Here is a 20,118-nt window from a genome sequence, read left to right as displayed (position 1 = left end):
TTGTCCCCTGTTCTCTTATGCCTTGGCCACAAATTGAGAAGTTTATTTTACCAGAAAACCCCATCACACTGGACTCTCTCAAAACACACTCCAAGAAATGAGGCCAAGATCCTGGACTTCAGCCTCTGAAACTGTAATCCCAAATAAACCTTTGTTCTTCAGAAAGTCTCTGCAATTTTCTGTAATGGCAAAAAGCTAGGCAAAAAACTAGTACATCTTATCTTCAGTAGCTCATCAACAAAACACTTACTAGGAATTGAGTATTCTGGGAACAAAAGAGAAAAATACAGAAACCCTGTTAGCAACTACCCAAATGAGCACAATGAAGTTTTTCTTCAATCAAAAATGAGAAACATCAGCATGAACTCTTTTATGATTTTAAAAGTTCTACAATAGTTGGTTCTTTACAAATATAACATGGTGTCAAGTTGAGAGTTTTTTTTTTTAATTATACATTTTTTTTTTAACTGGGATTTATCTCAATATTTCCTAAAGGAACTGAGGGATTGAGGACTTCAGCCAATTGAAACATATAACATTTCAGGAGCAGGTACAAGGGAGCAACCACTGAGAGAGCAGGCCTGAGCCAGGGACCTCCACTAGGTCAGGCCTGAGCCAGTGACCTTCACTGGAGCAGGTCTAAGGGAACAACCGCTGAGGAAGCAGGCCTGAGCTAGAAACCTCTGCCGGAGCAGGCCTAAGACAGTGTTCTTAACAGGAGCAGCCCCAAGCAAGCAACCACCATAGGGGCAGGCCTGAAGGAATAATCTCCATGATTGCAAAGCCATCCCCCACCCAACACCAATAAACCTCCAGGGACAGCCTTCGGGAATGTTGTAGGAGGCTGCAAGTTCATTTTCCTACCTGCCTTCTACTTGTTGATTTCCCTGTCACCCAGACTCCCAAAATAACCATTCAGAAACTGTATTAATTAAATCACAGCTTGCCCAATTACTTAAAGGTATTGCTAGCTAGTTTTTACATCTAGAATTAACCCACCTCCATTATTATATATTTTACCACGAGGTTACCAGTTTCAGTGTGCCTGTCTCTGGTGGTGGATCCATGACTTCTATCTGACTCTGCCGCTTTCTTCCAGCATTCAGTTTAGTTTTCCCTGCCTAGCTCTGTTCTGCTCTGCTCTGCTTAACCAATTATAGTCACAGCATACAAAGAGGAATCCCACATCATGGGAACATTGAATGACCTCCAGGGTGATAGGAACCATGGCTCTGATTGCACTGCAAATAGTAACCATCTGAGCCTTGGATTCACTGGCAGCTAGAAGACTGATTACCAGAGACACAGCCTAAACCACACCAATCAGAGGAAAAGATGGGAAGACAAAGTAATAACACACTCAACACCACAAAGAATACATGACACCAACAAAAAAAAGTGTCTCTACAACAGCAAGACTTGAACACCCAAATATAGACGAAGCAGAAGAAAACCTCCTAAAAAAATAACTTTTGGAGAAAGTTTGAGGGCCTTAAAGAGGAAATGAAAAGTTTCCTCAAAGAAATGAAATAAATCACAAACAAAAAATTGAAAGAAATTAACATATTCCTTGAACAAAATGAAGAGAAAGCAATCAAACAGATCAAAGAAACTATTCAAGCCTTGAAAACTGAAAAAAGAAACAGTAAAGAAAACATAAACTGAGGGAATTATAGAAATGGAAAAGAAGAGAAAATGTTCAGGAACTACAAACATGAACATAAAGAGCAGAATACAAGAGATGGAAGAGAGAATCTCAAGTGCTTAACATACAATAGAGGAAATAGACTCATTGGTCAAGGAAAACATTAAATCTAACAAAAGTTTAACACAAAATATTCAGGAAATATGGGACACCGTAGAAAGACAAAACCTAAGGATAATAGGGATAGAAGAAAGAGAAGAAGTCCAACTCAAAGCAGAGAAAATATATTCCACAAAACATAGAAGAAAACTTTCAAACTTAAAGAAAGATATGCATATGAAGATACAAGAAGCTTACAAAACATCAAATAGACTGGATCAAAAAAAGTCCAATTGCCACATAATAATCAAAATATTAAACATATAGAATAAAGAAAAAATATTAAGAGCTGCAAAGGAAAAAGGTCAAGTAGCATATAAAAACACACATATCAGAATTACACCTAACTTTTCATAGGAAACAATCAAAGCCAGAAGGTCCTAGTTAAACATTATGCTACATTAAGAAACCAGAGATGCCAACCCAGCATCTTTTCATCCAGCAAAATTTTCAATCACCATAGAAGGATAAAACAAGACATTATATGACAGATTTAACCAATACCTAGCCACAAATGCAGCCATACACAAAGCACTATACGGAAAATTCCAACCCAAGGAAGTTAGCTACAAAAACACAGACAATAGATGATCTCACAGCAGCAAATCCCAAAGTGTAACATGGTGGTCCTGATTGTTGGGTTTGTGGACCTGCCTGGTTCCCGCATTCGTTAAGTCCCAAGAAAAATCACACAGAGGTCTCCATAAGTTACAAACTGATTGGCCCATTAGGTCTTTGTATTAGCTCTTATAACTTATATTAGCTCTTATAACTTATATTGTCTATGTTAGCCACATGGCTCGGTACCTTTTTCAGTGGGGTAGGTCACATCCTGCTTCTTAGGTGGTTGAGACAGGACTGAGAGAGAGCTTCCTTCTTTCCAGAATACTTCTGTTCTCATTGCCCCATCTCTACTTCCTGTGTGGTTTTCCTGCCTATACTTCCTGCCTGACTATTGACCAACCAGTGTTTATTTAAAACATAATTGACAGAATATATAATTGTCCCACACTACCAAAAGAAGGGAAAACAAACACAATAACATCACCAAAAACAAAACTAAAATAACAAAAACTAGAAGTCAATGGTCATTAAAATCTATTAATATAAATAGACTCAACCTATAGAAAGAAACAGGCTAACAGATTTGATAGAAAAACAGAATCCATTCTCCTGCTACATACAAAAACCACACCTCAACCTCAAAGACAATCTTTACCTCAGAGAAAAGGGTTGGGAACATTTTTTTCCAATCAAATGGATCTAAGAAACAAGCTAGTGTAAATATCCTAATATCTAACAAAATAGACTTCAATCTAATATCAATCAAAATAGACAAAAGACAATTCATATCAGTTACAGGGAAAATCCAAAAGAAAAAATCTCTGTATTGAACGTCTATGCCCCAAATACAAGGGTATCCTCTTGTGTAAAGGAAGCATCACTGAAGCTTAAATCACACATTAAACCCCAAACACTAATAGTGGGAGACTTCAACACCCCACTCTCACCACTGGACACCTCTGTCAGATGGAAAATTAACAGAGAAAAGGGGATTTAACAGATGTTATGACTCAAATAGACTTAACAGATATTGGGAGAACATTCCATCCAAACTTAAAAGAATAAGCCTTTTCTCAGTACCTCATGGAACCTTTAGGAAAATTGGCCAAATACTAGGTAACAAAGCAAACCTCAATAGATAGGAAAAAAATTGAAATCACCCCATGTTTCTTATTAGATCACCATGGCTTAAAACTAAAATTCAACAGCAACAGTAATTCCATAGATCCCACAAACACATGGAAATTAAACAATGTTCACCTGAATCATCAAGGGGTCAAGGAAGAAATTAAAGACTTCCTAAAATTCAATGAAATAGACCACACATCATACCCAAATTTGTGGGACACAATGAAAGTAGTGTTAAGAACAAAGTTCATAGCGCTAAATGTCTACATAAAGAAGCTTGAAAAGTCACAGAAGAGTGAGTTAAAAGAACATTTGAAAACTCTAGAACAAAAAGAAGCAAACTCACCCAGGAGAAATAAATGGCAAAAAATAACTAAATTGAGGGTTAAAATAAACAATATAGATACAAAGAAAACAATACAAAGAATCAATTAAACATAAAGTTGGTTCTTTGAGAAAATCAAAATAGACAAACCTTTATCCAAACTTACCAAAAGGCAAAGAAAGAATATCTATAAATTCAATGCATTCCCCATCAAAATCCCAACAAAATTCTTCACAGACCTTGACAGAACAATAATCAACTTTATATGGAAAAAACAAAAAACCCAGGATAGCCAAAACAATCTTATACAATAAAGGGACTTCAGAGGCATTATCATCCCTGACTTCAAACTCCATTACAAAGCTACAGTAATGAAAACAGGTTGGTATTGGCATAAAAAAAGAGATGTAGACCAATGGAATGGAATCAAAGACCTGGATATTAACCCACAAACATATAAACACCTGATTTTCGACAAAGGAGCTAAAATTATACAATGGAAGAAAGAAAGCATCTTCAACAAATCATGCTGGTATATGTCAACCTGTAGGAGAATGAAAACAGATCCATATCTATCACCATGCACAAAACTCAAGTACAAATGGATTAAAGACCTCAGTATAAATCTGACTACACTGAACCTGACAGAAGAGAAAGTGGGAAGTAGACTGCAACACATGAGCACAAGAGATCACTTCCTGTGTATAATGCCAGTAGCACAGACAATAAGGGCAACATTGAATAAATGGAACCTCCTGAAACTGAGAAGCTTCTGTAAAGCAAAGGTCACTGTCATTAAAACAAAAAGGCATCCTACTGAATGGGAGAAGATCTTCACCAACCCCGCAACAGACAAAGGTCTGATCTCCAAAATATATAAAGAACGCAAGAAACTAGACATTAAAATGATAATTAACCCAATTAAAAAATGAGGTACTGAACTGAACAGAGAATTCTTAACAGAAGAATTTCAAATTGCCAAAAGACACTCAAGGTCATGTTCAACTTCTTTAGCAATCAGGGAAATGCAAATCAAAACAACATTGAGATACCATCTTATACCTGTCAGAATGGCTAATATCAAAAACACCAATGATAGCCTATACTGGAGAGGATGTAGAGTAAGTGGAACACTCATCCATTGCTGGTGGGAATGCAAACTTGTGCAACCACTTTGGAAATCAGTGTGGCAGTTTCTCAGGAAATTGGAAATCAACCTACCTCAGGATCCAGCAATACCACTCTTGGGAATATACCCAAGAGATACCCTATCATACTACAAAAGCATTTGTTCAACTGTGTTGATAGCAGCATTATTTGTAATAGACAGAACCCAGAAACAACCTAGATGTCCCTCAATGGAAGAATGGATTAAAAAAAAGTGTGGAATATATACATATTAGAATACTACTCAGCAGTAAAAATAAAAACAATGACATCTTGAATTTTGCATGCAAATGGATAGGAATAGAAAACACTAACCTGAGTGAGATAACTCAGACCCCAAAAGATGAATATGGAATGTACTCACTCATTAGTAGACTCTAACCATAAACAAAGGACATTGAGCCTATAGTTCACAACCCTAGAGAAGCCAAATAACAAGGTGAACCCAAAGAAAAACATATGTAGATCCTTGGGAAATCGGAAGCAAACAAGATTGCCGTGCAAAAGTTGGGAGCACAGGGGTGAGGGTGTGGATGAGGGAAGGAGAGAGAGGGGGGGAGGGAAGGAGGGAGGGAGGGAAGGAGAAAGGGAGAGAGGAGAGAAGGGAAAGCCTGGGGAGAGCTTGAGGAGTGGGAGGGTGGAGATGGAGGAAGGGTGGATATAAGAGCAGGGAAGAAGGTATCTACATTAAGGGAACCATTTTAGGGTTGGCGAGAAACTTGGCTCTAAAGGGGATACCAGGTGTCCACAGGGATGTCCCCAGCTAGATCCTTGGGCAGCAGAGGAGAGGAGAGGTGCCTGAACTGGCCTTGCCCCACTATCACACTGATGATTATCTCGAATATCACTATAAAATCTTCGTCCAGCGACAGATGGAGATAGATACAGAGACCTTCATCAGAGCAACGGACTGAGCCCCCAAGGTCCAGTTGAAGATCAGAAAGAGGGAAAAGATGAGCAAGGAAGTCAGGAGTGCGAGGGGTTGTTCCACCCACCGAGACAGTGTGCCTGTTCTAATGGGAGCTCACCAAACCCAGCTGGACAGAGACTGAAAGAGATCAAAATGGACTCTCTGAATGGGGCTGACAATGGGGGCTGACTGAGAAGCCATCGATAATAGCACTTGGACCTTATCAATGATGATCAAACTCGAGGAAAAAATATTGTAAAAGATAACTCTTCTGCTGTTTTATCAATGATGACTAAAAGATACGCAAGAGGAAATGAAAAACATGTCTAAAACCAAAAATAGTATGATGTGTTTTGGAACAACATGACTCTATTCCTGCTTACTAAATTCTGTTTAAGTACACACTCTGGATGCCGGTCAGTCGGATTGTAAGGGTCTACCTGCCACTGTGCCTCACTTCTTCCTGACAGTTTACGACACTTTACGTCCTCGGTCCTCGCGGAACCTGTCAGTTGCTGGGATTGGCTTCCAGCAGAGCCTCGTCCTTGCGTCCCTTCTTTTGCTATGATAAAACATTCCAACAGCCACTTAAAGGAGTTGCTCACAACTCCAGGCAACGGTCCACCTTTATGGAAGTGAGGCAGGAATGCAACATCTCCAGCCGAGAGCATAACTATTCTGCAGTGTTTGAATGAAACGTTCTGTAGATGTCTGTAAGTCCATATGATGTTTCTCTGTTTAGTGTTCATTGGGATGACCTACCACTGGTGAAAGTGAGATGCTGAGGAAGTTCTCTTATTGTTTTCCTGGAACGATTAGTCTGTGTCTTTACAAGCAGTAGTGTTTGCGCCCTTAAGCTAGGTGTGCTGATATTCCCTTAATCCCATGAAATGATCTTTCAACTAATTTTAGCTTAAGGTTTATTTTGTTGGTATTTGCTTGGAATGCCTTTTTTTTGTTGTTGTTGTTTCTTCGGACAGAGTCTTTGTACATTATGTAGCTCAGTGTGCTGGGTAATTTTATACCAGCTTGATACAAGCTAAAGTCTTCTGAGATGAGGGACTATCAAATAAAAAAAAAGTTTCCATATGGTCTGACTGTAAGACATTTTCTTAATTAGTGATAAATGAGTAGGATCACATCATTGTGGGTAAGACCGTCCCTGAGCTGGTGGTCCTGGGTTCTATACGAAAGCAGGCTGAGCAAATCACAGGGGAAGCAAGCCAGTAAGCAGCTTTGCCAATGGCCTGCATCAGCTTTTACCTCCAGGTTCCTGCCATGTTTGAGTTCCTGCCCTGACTTCCTTCTGTGATGAACAAAGCTGTGGAAGTGTGAACCAAATGAATCCTTTCCTCTCTAAGTTTCTTTTGTCATGGTGTTTCATCAGAATAGAAACCCAACAAAGACAGTCTCAAAAACTAACACAAAGAGTCCCCACAAAATATCGAAGAGTTATGAATGTGGAAAAGAGGATAGGAGAAGCAGAGGTGGCAGGGCAGTTAGGAGGTGCACACAATAATCATAATGCATATTCTACTTGTATGAAATTATCAAAGAATAAGCTCAGTATTTTTTTTAACCCACAGGCTAGTCCATTAAGATTTAACTTGAAATATAACTTGGTTACAATTTCTCCCTTCCAAAATCCAGTCAGAACCCAGTGAAGGGCCAACAGAAAGTCAACACCTGTCGTCAGATCTTCAGGCTTTGGAAGAAGGACACCCATGCAGTGACTTGACTTAGAAATGTCCCCCATAGGCTCATGTGTGTGAACATATGGTCCTCAGCGGGTGGCACTGTTTGGAGAGATGATGGAACATTTTAGATATGGAGGAAGTACACCACAGGAGGTGAACTTTGAGAGATGATAGTTCTGTCCCACTTCCCACTCTTTCTGTCTCTACTTCATATTTTTGTTTGAGGAAGGGATCTCTCGGGTTCCTTCTCTGGCTGGCTATTATTGTGTCTTTCTCTCCACTACTGACTCACCCTCTAGAACCATAGCCAAAATAACTCTTTCCTATATAAGTTACTCTTGGTCACAGTGCTCTATCATAGCAACAGAAAAGGAACCAGTAAATCCTGCCTGAACTATTAACCTCTAAGAGCCTCATCTGATTTTGAGTCAGGGTCTCACTAAGTAGCCCAGGCCATCATCAAACTTTAACTAATCCTACTAAGTCCTGACATTATGCTCAAGAATTTCCACCTCCATTTTATATAACTTTTAAACAATTTTTTTACTATTAAATGTGGCAAATTGTATTCAGGTTTGGTTTTGGTATTTATTATTATTGTACTGGCTATTATACAGATAATATATAAAAATGTTTAGTACAGTGTTTGTCATATGGTGCTCTATCTATTAATATAGAGGATATATATATATATAAGTTCTACATGTGACTTTAGTGTTTAAGTAATAATAAATTTTATTCAGTGTTAATAAAATAATGCAGAAAAGTACATTGAAAGTAAGCATTACCCCATTCCCCCCATAAATGACTATACACAAATACATGACAAAAATGTATAACATGTGAATACAGCATAAATGTCACAAATGTTATACACAAGATGTATTTGCTTTAATAATATACTATGGAACCCTTTATTTGTTAGAATATTTTCCATTATCTATTTTGCATTTGAATCATTTTCTCATCTTGTAGACTTGGCTGGTCTAGAACTTACTATATAGACCAAGGTAGTTTCAAGCTTTCAGAAATCCATCTATCTACCTTTGTCCCCTAACTGCCCACATGCTTGGCCTCATTATCTGTTTTAATGACTACACAGTGTTCCATTTTGTACACAATTAACTAAACTAATTTCTCATTCATATACATATTTTTTGAATTTTATAAAATTAAACATACAGTTCTTTTTGCTGCTACTCTTTAAAAACTTTATTAGCCTTCTTCAATTGTAGTAAGAACAGTTAATCCTAAATATCCTCTTGAAAAGACTTCAAGGGTACAATATATTACTGTTGGTGTTGTTGATTTTAGCCATTCTGAAAGGTATAAGATGGTATCTCAATGTTGTTTTGATTTTCATTTTCCTGCTTGCTAAGGAGGTTGAACATGACCTTTTGGCCCTTTGAGCTTCTTCTGTTGAGAATTCTCTGTTCAGTTCAGTACCTCATTTTTTAATTGGGTTAATTATCATTTTAATGTCTAGTTTCTTGCGTTCTTTATATATTTTGGAGATCAGACATTTGTCTGTTGCGGGGTTGGTGAAGATCTTCTCCCATTCAGTAGGATGCCTTTTTGTTTTAATGACAGTGACCTTTGCTTTACAGAAGCTTCTCAGTTTCAGGAGGTTCCATTTATTCAATGTTGCCCTTATTGTCTGTGCTACTGGCATTATACACAGGAAGTGATCTCTTGTGCTCATGTGTTGCAGTCTACTTCCCACTTTCTCTTCTGTCAGGTTCAGTGTAGTCAGATTTATACTGAGGTCTTTAATCCATTTGTACTTGAGTTTTGTGCATGGTGATAGATATGGATCTGTTTTCATTCTCCTACAGGTTGACATATACCAGCATGATTTGTTGAAGATACTTTCTTTCTTCCATTGTATAATTTTAGCTCCTTTGTCGAAAATCAGGTGTTTATATGTTTGTGGGTTAATATCCAGGTCTTTGATTCCATTCCATTGGTCTACATCTCTTTTTTTATGCCAATACCAACCTGTTTTCATTACTGTAGCTTTGTAATGGAGTTTGAAGTCAGGGATGATAATGCCTCTGGAAGTCCCTTTATTGTATAAGATTGTTTTGGCTATCCTGGGTTTTTTGTTTTTCCATATAAAGTTGATTATTGTTCTGTCAAGACCTGTGAAGAATTTTGATTGGACCTTGATGGGGATTGCATTGAATCTATAAATTGCCTTTGGTAGAATTGCCATTTTTACTATGTTGATCCTACCTATCCAAGAGCATGGGAGATCCTTCCATTTTCTGGTGTCCTCTTCAATTTCTTTCTTCAAAGCCTTAAAGTTCTTGTCAAATAGATCTTTCACTTCCTTGGTTACTTCACCCCAAGATACTTTATGCTGTTTGTGGCTATCATGAAAGGTGAAGTTTCTCTGATTTCCCTCTCTGCTTCTCTATCCTTTGTGTATAGGAGGGCTACTGATATTTTTTTTAGTTGATCTTGTAACCTGCCACATCACTGAAGGTATTTATCAGCTGTAGTTCTTTGGAGAAGTTTTTGAAGTCACTGATATACACTATCATATCATCTGCACATAATGAAAGTTTGACTCCTTCCTTTCCCATTAAAATCCCCTTGATCTCCTTATATTGTCTTATTGCTATTGCTAGAACTTCAAACACTATGTTGTAGAGATATATATGGTGAGAGTGGACAGCCTTGTCTTGTTCCTGATTTTAGTAGAATGGCTTTGAGTTTCTCTCCATTTAATTTGATGTTAGCTGTAGACTTGCTGTATATTGCTTTTATTATATTTAGATATGATCCTTATATCCCTAACCTCTCCAAGACTTTTATCTTAAAGCGGTGTTGAATTTTGTCAAATGCTTTTTCAGCATCTAATGAAATGATCATATGGTCTTCCTTCAGTTTATTTATATTATGGATTACATTGATAGATTTTTATGTGCTGGACCAGCCCTGCATCTCTGGGATGAAGCCTACTTGATCATAATGGATAATTTTTTGATGTGGTCTTGGATTTGGTTTGCCACCATTTTATTGAGAATTTTTTATCGATGTTCATGAGCGAGATTGGTCTGTAATTCTCTTTCTTGGTTGAGGGTTTGGTATCAAGGTAACTGTAGCTTCATAAAAAGAGTTTGGCAATAACTTTTCTGTTTCTATTATGTGAAACACATTAAGGAGTATAAGTATCAGCTCTCCTTGGAAGTTCTGGTAAAATTCTGCATTAAAATCATCAGGTACTGGGCCTTTTTTTGGTTGGGAGGTTTTTTATGACAGCGTCTATTTCCTCATGACTTACAGGTCCATTTAAATTGTTCACCTGGTCTTGATTCAATTTTGGTAAATGGTATTTATCTAAAAGCAAGTCCATTTTTTTTTTTACATTTTCTAACTTTGTGGCAGATTGGCTTTTGTAGTAAGACCTAATGATTCTCTGAATTTCCTCATTGTCTGTTGTTATGTCCCCCTTTTCATTTCTGATCTTATTAATTTGTGTGTTCTCTCTCTGCCTTTTGATAGATTTGGATAGGGGTTTGTCAATCTTGATTTTCTCAAAGAAGCAGCTCTTTGTTTCATTGATTCTTTGAATTGTTTTCTGCGTTTCTATTTTGTTGATTTCAGCCCTCAGTTTGATTATTTCCAGTCTTCTACTCCTCCTGGGTGAGTATGCTTCTTTTTTTTCCTAAATCTTTCAGCTGTGCTGTTAAGTCTCTAATGTGAGCTTTCTCTGTTTTTCTAATGTAGGCACGTAGTGCTATTAACTTTCCGCTTAGCTCTGATTTCATAGTATCCCATAGGTTTGGGTATTTATTTTTGTTGAATTCAAGGAAGACTTTAATTTCTTTCTTTATTTCTTCTCTGACCCAGGGGTGGTTCAGTAGTTGACTGTTTAGTTTCCATGAGTTTGTAGGCTTTCTGAGGGTAGTTGTTAAATTCTAACTTTATTCCATGGTGAATCGATAAGACACAGGTGGTCTAAAATTTTTTTTTGTATCTGTGGAAGTTTGGTTTGTTATCAGGTATGTCATCAATTTTTGAGAAGGTTCCATGAGATGCTGAGGAAAAGGTATATTCTTTCCTATTTTGGTCGAATGTTCTATAGATGTCTGTTAAGTCCATTTGGTTCATTACCTCTGTTAGTTCTCTTATTTCTCTTTTAGGTTTCTGTCTGGTTGACCTGTCCATTGGTGAGAGAGGAGTGTTGAAGTCTCCTACTATTAGTGTGTGGGGTTTGATGTGTGCTGTGAGTTCTAGTAATGTTTCTTTTACATATGTGGGTGCTTTTATATTAGGGGCAAAGGCATTCAGGATTGAGACTTTATCCTTATGAATTGTTCCCATTATGAGTATAAAGTGTCTATCTCCATCTTTTCTGATTGATTTTAGTTTGAAGTCAATTTTTTTTTATATATTAGTATAGCCACACCCGCTTTTTTCTTTGGTGAGTTTGGTTGAAAAACCTTTTCCCAACCCTTTACTCTGCATAAATGTCTGTCTTTGTGGTTGGGTTGTGTTTCTTGTAAAGAGCAGAATGTTTTATCCTGTTTCCATATCCATTCTCTTAACCTGTGCCTTTTTATAGGTAAATTGAGTACATTGATATTAAATGATATTAACTCCATTTTTTTTTGGTGGTAGATTTTGTGTGTTTCTCTTCTTTGGGTTGTGCTTGTGGAGGGTTGTTAGATGTCTGAGTTATTGTGGGTGTTGTTGGTTTTCTCGGGTTGTGGTTTTCCTTCTATTACTTTCTGTAAGGCTGGGTTTGTGGCTACGTATTGTTTAAATTTGTTTTTATCCTAGAATATCTTGTTTTCTCCATTGATCTAAAGAAAGCTTGGCTGGGTATAGTAGCCCGGGCTTGCATCCATGGTCTCTTAGTTTCTGCAGTACATCTATCCAGGACCTTCTGGCTTTCATGGTTTCCATAGAGAAGTCAGGTGTAATTCTGATAGGTTTACCTTTATATGTTACTTGACCTTTTTCCTTTGCAGCTCTTAATATTCTTTCTTTATTCTGTATGTTTTATGTTTTGATTATTATATGGTGAGGGGATGTTCTTTTTTGATCCAGTCTATTCGGTGTTCGGTATGCTTCTTGTACCTTCCTTGGAATATCCTTCTTAAGGGTGGAAGGTTTTCTTCTATACTTTTTTTGAATATATTTTCTGGGCCATTGAGCTGTAATTCTTCTCCTTCTACCCTTATTATTCTTAGTTATGGTCTTTTCATGGTGTCCCAGATTTCTTGGATGTTTTGTGTTAAGAATTTGTTGGATTTGCTGTTTTCTTTGATCAGTGCGTTTATTTCTTCTATAATATCTTTAGCGTCTGATATATTTTCTTCTATCTCTTGTATTCTGTTGGTTATACTTGTCTCTGTAGTTTCTCTTCATTTACCCATGTTTTTCATATCCTGCCATCTCTCAGTTTGTGTTTTCTTCATTGCCTCCATTTTAGTTTTCAAGTCTTGAACTGTTTCCATTACCTGTTTGATTGCTTTTTTTGTTTGTTTGTTTTCTTGGGTATCTTTGAGGGATTTATTCATTTCTTCTAACTTTTTGTTAGTCTTTTCATCCATTTCTTTAAAGGAGTTTTTTTTTTTACATCCTGTTTAATGGTCTCTAACACTTCACAATGTTACGTTTGAAGTCTATTTCGTCCACTTCTTCTGGATTAGGGTGTTCAAGTCTTCCTGTTGTATGTTCACTGGATTCTGGTGGTATCATGTTGTTTTTCAGATTGTTGGAGGCATTGATGTCTGCCCATCTCTTCCTTCAAATGCTGTTAGGACAGTCTTGGCAGCTTAGTCTGATCTATGCTGTGGCTACCTATGTGCTTGGGTTTTTTGTTTGTTTGTTTGTTTTTTGGTCTGCCCTCTCTTAGGTCTCCTCAGCACTGGAGTTGTTTCTCAGATCCTCTCCACCCTGAAGTAGGCTGTGGTGGTGGATCTGAGGACCCTGCAGATGGAAAGAAGTGCTTGGGGGGCAAGCTGGGATGGGATAAGTAGAGAAAGGCAGTAGCCAGTGAGAAGCCCTGCTGAACGGCCAGAAAGTTTAGGAAACTGAAGGATGCCTGTGCCCCCTTTTCAGGGTATCAAACCGGCCAGTTGGGCACACACTCACCCCTCAGGACAGATCTTCTGGTATTGGGCTGGTATCTTAAAGGCTATTGGCTGAAGGAGCAGAAGGAACTCCCACAGCACCTCCTCCTTTTGTTTTAATAAGAAAATTCCAAACCTTATACAAAACAATATACACAAGGAACAGATATCAAGTATAAGATTAGAATTACAACCAGCATAAACAATATTAAGCAAGGAACATATGCTAAAGGTTTTAATAAACATTCTATTCTAAGGAGTCTAAGCCTTGTATAGGAAGTGGCTTGGCTAGATCATAAGAATACAGTAATTACAACTATCTAATCTTCAACCGCATTAAAGGTCTGAGAAGGGAGATAATATTACTTGAGTAGGCAGGAAGTACAATCAAGTAGCTTCCAAAGTGAGCAAAATATGACTTTGACGGAGACAATTAGCTACCTGAGCAATCACCCAAAGTCTCATTTCGCAACATTGAAGCCACCAATTTTGGCTAAGGCCTAGCGTAACTGACACACCATTTTCAGAAGTAGGAAAAGTTTCAGAACCGTCTTACTCTGTCTTGGTAAAATTCAACAGTCTTTTTTGTTGTGTCCTGCTTATCCATTTTGAATACCATGTACTTTGTCAGTGATGGAGGTATGGGCAGTTCCTTGCCCAAAGGCCAGTTGTGTCAAGAAGAAAGCATCAAGTAATGATGAAACTATATAGGACACTATAAGTGGAATTTAAATTAGGACCGTTATAATAAATAATAGACAGGTGCCTCAAAATATCTTTTAATTACATTATGATCTAGCAATTCCATTTTTTACATATATATGTAAAATAATTAAAATTGATCTGTTCCCTTATCTTCACTTTAGACTACTCAAAATAGCAAAGTTTCAGGTCCAAATACAATATTGATGAATTAATGAATTTTAAAATTTAGTATGGTACACTATACAGTGGGAAACTATGTGACTCTTTAAGAAGGAAATGCTGTCATTCACATCAATGTGAATGGAGGTGCATGATATAATGCTAAGTGAAACAACACAAGTACGGAAAGATAAACAATATATGACCTTATTATAAATTCTAGAAACATTAATTGTGTAGAAACAGAACATAAAAATGGAGCTATCAGTCTTCTGAGACAGGGTGCCATGGAGCAGATGTCACTTAAAGAGCACACAGACCCTAGCAGACTGGAGAAATAAATTTTTGTGATCCAATTGGGAAACATTGGCACTAATAGGTAGCTATACTATATGGTACATTTCAAATTTTCTTGTAAGAATATATGTTTAGTTTTCATAATGCAAAAAATTACACAAGCTGGCTATATGATAGGTATGTTATCTAGATTAATTATACAATGTACACATTGATCAAACATCATTTTATACTTCTTAACTATACACAGTTATTTTTAAAATAAAGAAGCTAAACATAAAATACAAACAATTATGTGGATTCAGTCGCCTGTAGTCCCAGCATTTAGTAGGCTAAAACCGAAGTACCAGCAGAAGTACAAAGACAATCAGTGTCACATAGTGGATTTTAAGCTTTGACTGTACAAGACCTTATTTCAAACAAAGAAGTAATTGAGAAGGCACAGCAGGCAAAGTTTCTTTCTGTGTGAGTCAGGTGGCCTGAGCTTCATCCCCAAGACACAGGTAAAAGGGAAGAAAAAAATGCATTCCATAAAGATGGTCTCTGACTTCCATATGTACAGTGTGGCATGCAAGCAGCCCCTGCTCACATAAGAACACAACACAACAATAATAAAAATTTTAGGTATTTTTTTTTATTGATAAAAGAAGAATAAAGAAAAAAAACAAATTTCCACCTCCTCCCAGCCTCCCATTTCCCTCCCCCTCCTCCCACTCTTCTCCCCCTCTTCCCACTCTTCTTCCCCTCCTCCCACCCCTCTCCCCTTTCCCCCACTCCTCTCCCCCTCCCTCTCCAGTCCAAAGAGCAGTCAGGGTTCCCTGCCCTGTGGTAAGTCCTAGGTCCTCCCCCCTCCGTCCATATCTAGGAAGGTGAACATCCAAACTGGCTAGGCTCCCACCAAGCCAGCAGATTGCGTAGGATCAAAACTGCGTGCCATTGTCCTTGGCGTCTCATCAGCCCTCATTGTTCGTCATGTTCAGAGAGTCCAGTTTTATCCCATGCTTTTTCAGTCACAGTCCAGCTGGCCTTGGTGAGCTCCCAGTAGATCAGCTCCACTGTCTCAGTGGGTGGGTGCACCCCTCGTGGTCCCGACTTCTTTGTTCATGTTCTCCCTCCTTCTGCTCCTCATTGGGACCTTGGGAGCTCAGTCCATTGCTCCAGTGTGGGTCTCTGTCTCTATCTCCATCCATCCCCAGATGAAAGTTCTAGGATGATATGCAAGATATTCGTCAGTATTGCTATAGGCTAGGGTCATTTCAGGTTCCCTATCCTCAGCTGCCCAAGGAACTAACTGGGGACCTCAGCTTGGGCACCTGGGAGCCCCTCTAGGGTCAATTCTCCTGCCCACCCTAAAGTGGGTCCCTTAACTAAGAATTGTGGTTCCGTGCTCCCCTATCCAACCTTCCTTTATCCCGATCCTCCTGTTTCCCCAAGTCCCCCCTCCTTCCCTTCTACCTTTTCTCTCCCCATCTCCCCTTACCCCCATCCCACCCCACCCCCAAGATCCCACTTTTCTCCCCGGCAATTTTGTCTACTTCCCTTATCCAAGAGGATAACTATATGTTTTTCCTTGTGTTCAATTTTTAGGTATTTTTAAAAACAAAAGAGTTATAAAAGTATTAAATGTGAGTGAGTACAGTACAGTGTATTTGCATACACTAGAGTTATGGTTAAAATTACAATTCATACAGTTAAATAAAAAGTACACGATATCTTGTTATATTGGAGTTCAGAATATTTTTGTAGATAGTGAGTAAAGAATTGTGTGAAAACAACTAAACAACAAACAAAATTGAAATTAATAGTTCTTTAATTTTTCATGAACTCTGACATCAAAACTGTAATTATTTGTGGAAAAAATACCATTTCTAAAAAAAAACATTTTAGACAAAATCAAAACTTCATCACAAAAATTATATCTATAAACATGCCCCTATTTAAAGCTTAAAACTGAAGTTTAGCTGTAGTTGACTGAGAAACTTTCATATCCCAGCCTGGTGTTTAATTATGTCAATTCTTTGCCTTACTTAAACCTCAGAAGCAACTTTCGGCAGTTGCTTTTTATAACCCTACGTTACAGATAAGGAAACTAAATCTGAGATCTTTGCCAATGGGCTACAGACAGACACAGCTGATTCTTGTGGCATCTGTCATTCCATCAGATGACTCGCCTTCAAGTAATACTTGCCAACACATTATCAATGAACAGAGGATGACTTAGCTAATGATGTAGTTATGTACACAAATGGGGCCCTTTCCTACATTGTTTACTTGAGATTGTTTTCATTTGTCATTCCTTTGCTCACATATCTGACTCACTTTCACCAGCGAATAAGGGGCAGTCCTGTCTCTACAAATTCTCAGACTGAAGGGGGGGGGGTGAGATCCTGCCTCCACTTGTCTCATATTCCTGTCTCCACATCCCTAGTGCTGATATTAAAGGCATGAGCTTCCCACATGTTGGGATTAAAGGTGTGAGCCACACCTCCTGGCGGTTTCTCTTTTAGCCAAAGGTGGCCTTGAACTCCTGATCTTCCTACTCCATTTTCCTAAATGCTGGGATTAAAGGTATGTGCCACCACTGTGATTATAGCCTCTATGTTTAACTAGTGGCTAGCTCTGCCTTCTGGTCTCCAGGCAAGTTTTATATGTCAGAATAAAGGCAAGATATTGTACATCAGATGATAAAATGATGTCATCAAGCTTCTCACACAGGAGACTTTGATCTTCATATAATTTACAACAGTTTGGAACATATGTTCACTTCTGGTGTCTGGGATTGGACCTTTCTGTTCCTGTATAGTCTACCCACTGCTCAACCTATGCTTACTCACAACTACTGACGAGAACACATGGTCCTGGTACTTAGACATTGCTCAGGTCAAGCACTCTCAATACTGATCATGTCTTCTCCAGTGACCTTCATCCAGCTGGGTCCTGGAATTTGCATGAATGGGCCTTTAAAACATTCCCTGTGCGTGTTTGAAGATGATACTCAATGCTCATCTCTTTCAAAAACTTATGAGAGCCACTGCTCTGTCTTTGAAGTGTCTGTGGACAGGTGTCCCAGCTGAACCAGGCCAAGAGTATCAGAGCTCATCAAAGCATATGTGCAAGCTCAAAGTACTCCGGTGATGTCATTTGGGGAACACAATTTCCAAGCCTGTAATTCTAGCTCTCTCTCTATCTTAAGAGCCCATCAGTAGCACTCAGGGAAGGAGAAAAGAGAGGGAAAGAGCAGGGTCTTAGTGAAGTCTACAATTGAAGACTATATCCAACCCACTCTCATTCTGTGATCTCAGGTAAAACACAAATGCCCTACAATTCAGTTTGCACTTTTAAGTACTGGCTTCAGAGCAGGTACCTAGTAAGTAACTGAATGAATAAGCACATGGGTAACAGCTAACAGCATCTTTTTTTTTTGAAGATTCAATTTTTATTTATTTATTTGTTTTGTATATTTTTTTAAAAAAAGAAATATCTTTTCTCATTTTACATGCCAAATCCATTTCCCACTCCCTCCCCTTCTCCAGCTCTCTCCACTTTCCTCCTTTCCCACCCATCTCCCATTCCACACACCATCCACTCCTCAGAAAGGGTAAGGCTTCCCACGTGGGAGTCAACAAATTCAAGCACACTATATCTAGGATGAGCAAGGTATCCTTCCAGAGTGAATGGGTTCTAAAAAGCCAGAACAAGCAGTAACAATAAATTCTGGTCTCACTTCCAGTGGTCCCAGAATCTGCTCTAGCCATACAACTATCACCCACACTCAGAGGACCTAGTTTGCTCCTATTCTGGTACCCTTGCTATCAGGCCAGAGTTGGAAGACTTTCATTAGGTCAGATAAGCTGTTTCAGTAAGTATTCCCATCATGGTCTTGACCTCTTTGCTCATATTATCACTCCTCCCTCTTTACGACTGACTTTGGGAGCTCAGCCCAAGGCTGTGCTGTGGTTTGTGGCATCTGCTTCTATCGGTTGCTGGATGAACGCTCTTTGATGACATTTAAAATAGTCTACAGGGCAAAGTCAGTTCAAGTACCATCTCTACTATTGCTTAGGGTCTTATCTGGGGTCATCCTTGTGAATTCCTGGGAATTTCTCTAGTGCTAGGTTTCTTGCTTGTCCCATAAAAATTCCCTCAATCAAGATATTTCTTTCCTTGTTCTTCATTTCCCCCCTGACCATCCCATTCTCTCTAGTTCTCCTCCCTCCTCCCTTTCTCCTTTTCTCCTTACCTTTCACATTCCCTTCTTCTCCCACGCCAATGATCCCAATTTTTTATTTTATTTTTTTAAAATATTTATTTATTTACTTATTATGTATACAGTGTTCTTTTTTCTTTTTCTTTTTTTTTAAATTTATTTATTTATTAAGGATTTCTGCCTCCTCCCCGCAACCGCCTCCCATTTCCCTCCCCCTCCCCCGATCAAGTCACCCTCCCTCATCTGCTCGAAGAGCAATCAGGGTTCCCTGACCTGTGGGAAGCCCAAGGACCGCCCACCTCTATCCAGGTCTCCTAAGGTGAGCATCCAAACTGCTTAGGCTCCCCCAAAGCCAGTACGTGCAGTAGGATCAAAAACCCACTGCGATTGTTCTTGAGTTCTCAGTATTCCTCATTGTCCTCTATGTTCAGCTAGTCCAGATTTATCCCATGCTTTTTCAGACCCAGGCCAGCTGACCTTGGTGAGTTCCCGATAGAACATCCCCATTGTCTCATTGTGTGGGTGCACCCCTCGCGGTCCTGAGTTCCTTGCTCGTGCTCCGTCTCCTTCTGCTCCTGATTTGGACCTTGAGATTTCTGTCCCGTGCTCCTCTGTCTCTGTCTCCTTTCATCGCCTGATGAAGGTTAATATTCATGAGGATGCCTATGTGTTTGTCTTTGGGTTCACCTTCTTATTTAGCTTCTCTAGGAACATGCATTATAAGCTCAATGTCCTTTAGTTATGGCTAGAAACCAAATATGAGTGAGTACATCCCATGTTCCTCTCTTTGGGTCTGGCTTACCTCGCTCAGGATAGTGTTTTCTATTTTCCTCCATTGGTATGCAAAATTCAAGAAGTCCTTGTTTTTTACTGCTGAGTAATACTCTAATATGTATATATTCCATACTTTCTTCATCCATTCTTCCGTTGAAGGGCATCTAGGTTGTTTCCAGGTTCTGGCTATTACAAACAATGCTGCCATGAACATAGTTGAGCGTATACTTTTGTTGTATGATAGGGCCTCTCTTGGGTATATTCCCAAGAGTGGTATTGCTGGATCCAGGGG

The sequence above is a fragment of the Microtus pennsylvanicus genome, chromosome 5 (genome assembly GCF_037038515.1).
Source record: "Microtus pennsylvanicus isolate mMicPen1 chromosome 5, mMicPen1.hap1, whole genome shotgun sequence".
NCBI lineage: Eukaryota > Metazoa > Chordata > Mammalia > Rodentia > Cricetidae > Microtus > Microtus pennsylvanicus.
The sequence above is the reverse complement of the archived record's forward strand: the minus strand, read 5'-3'. Positions refer to the sequence as shown.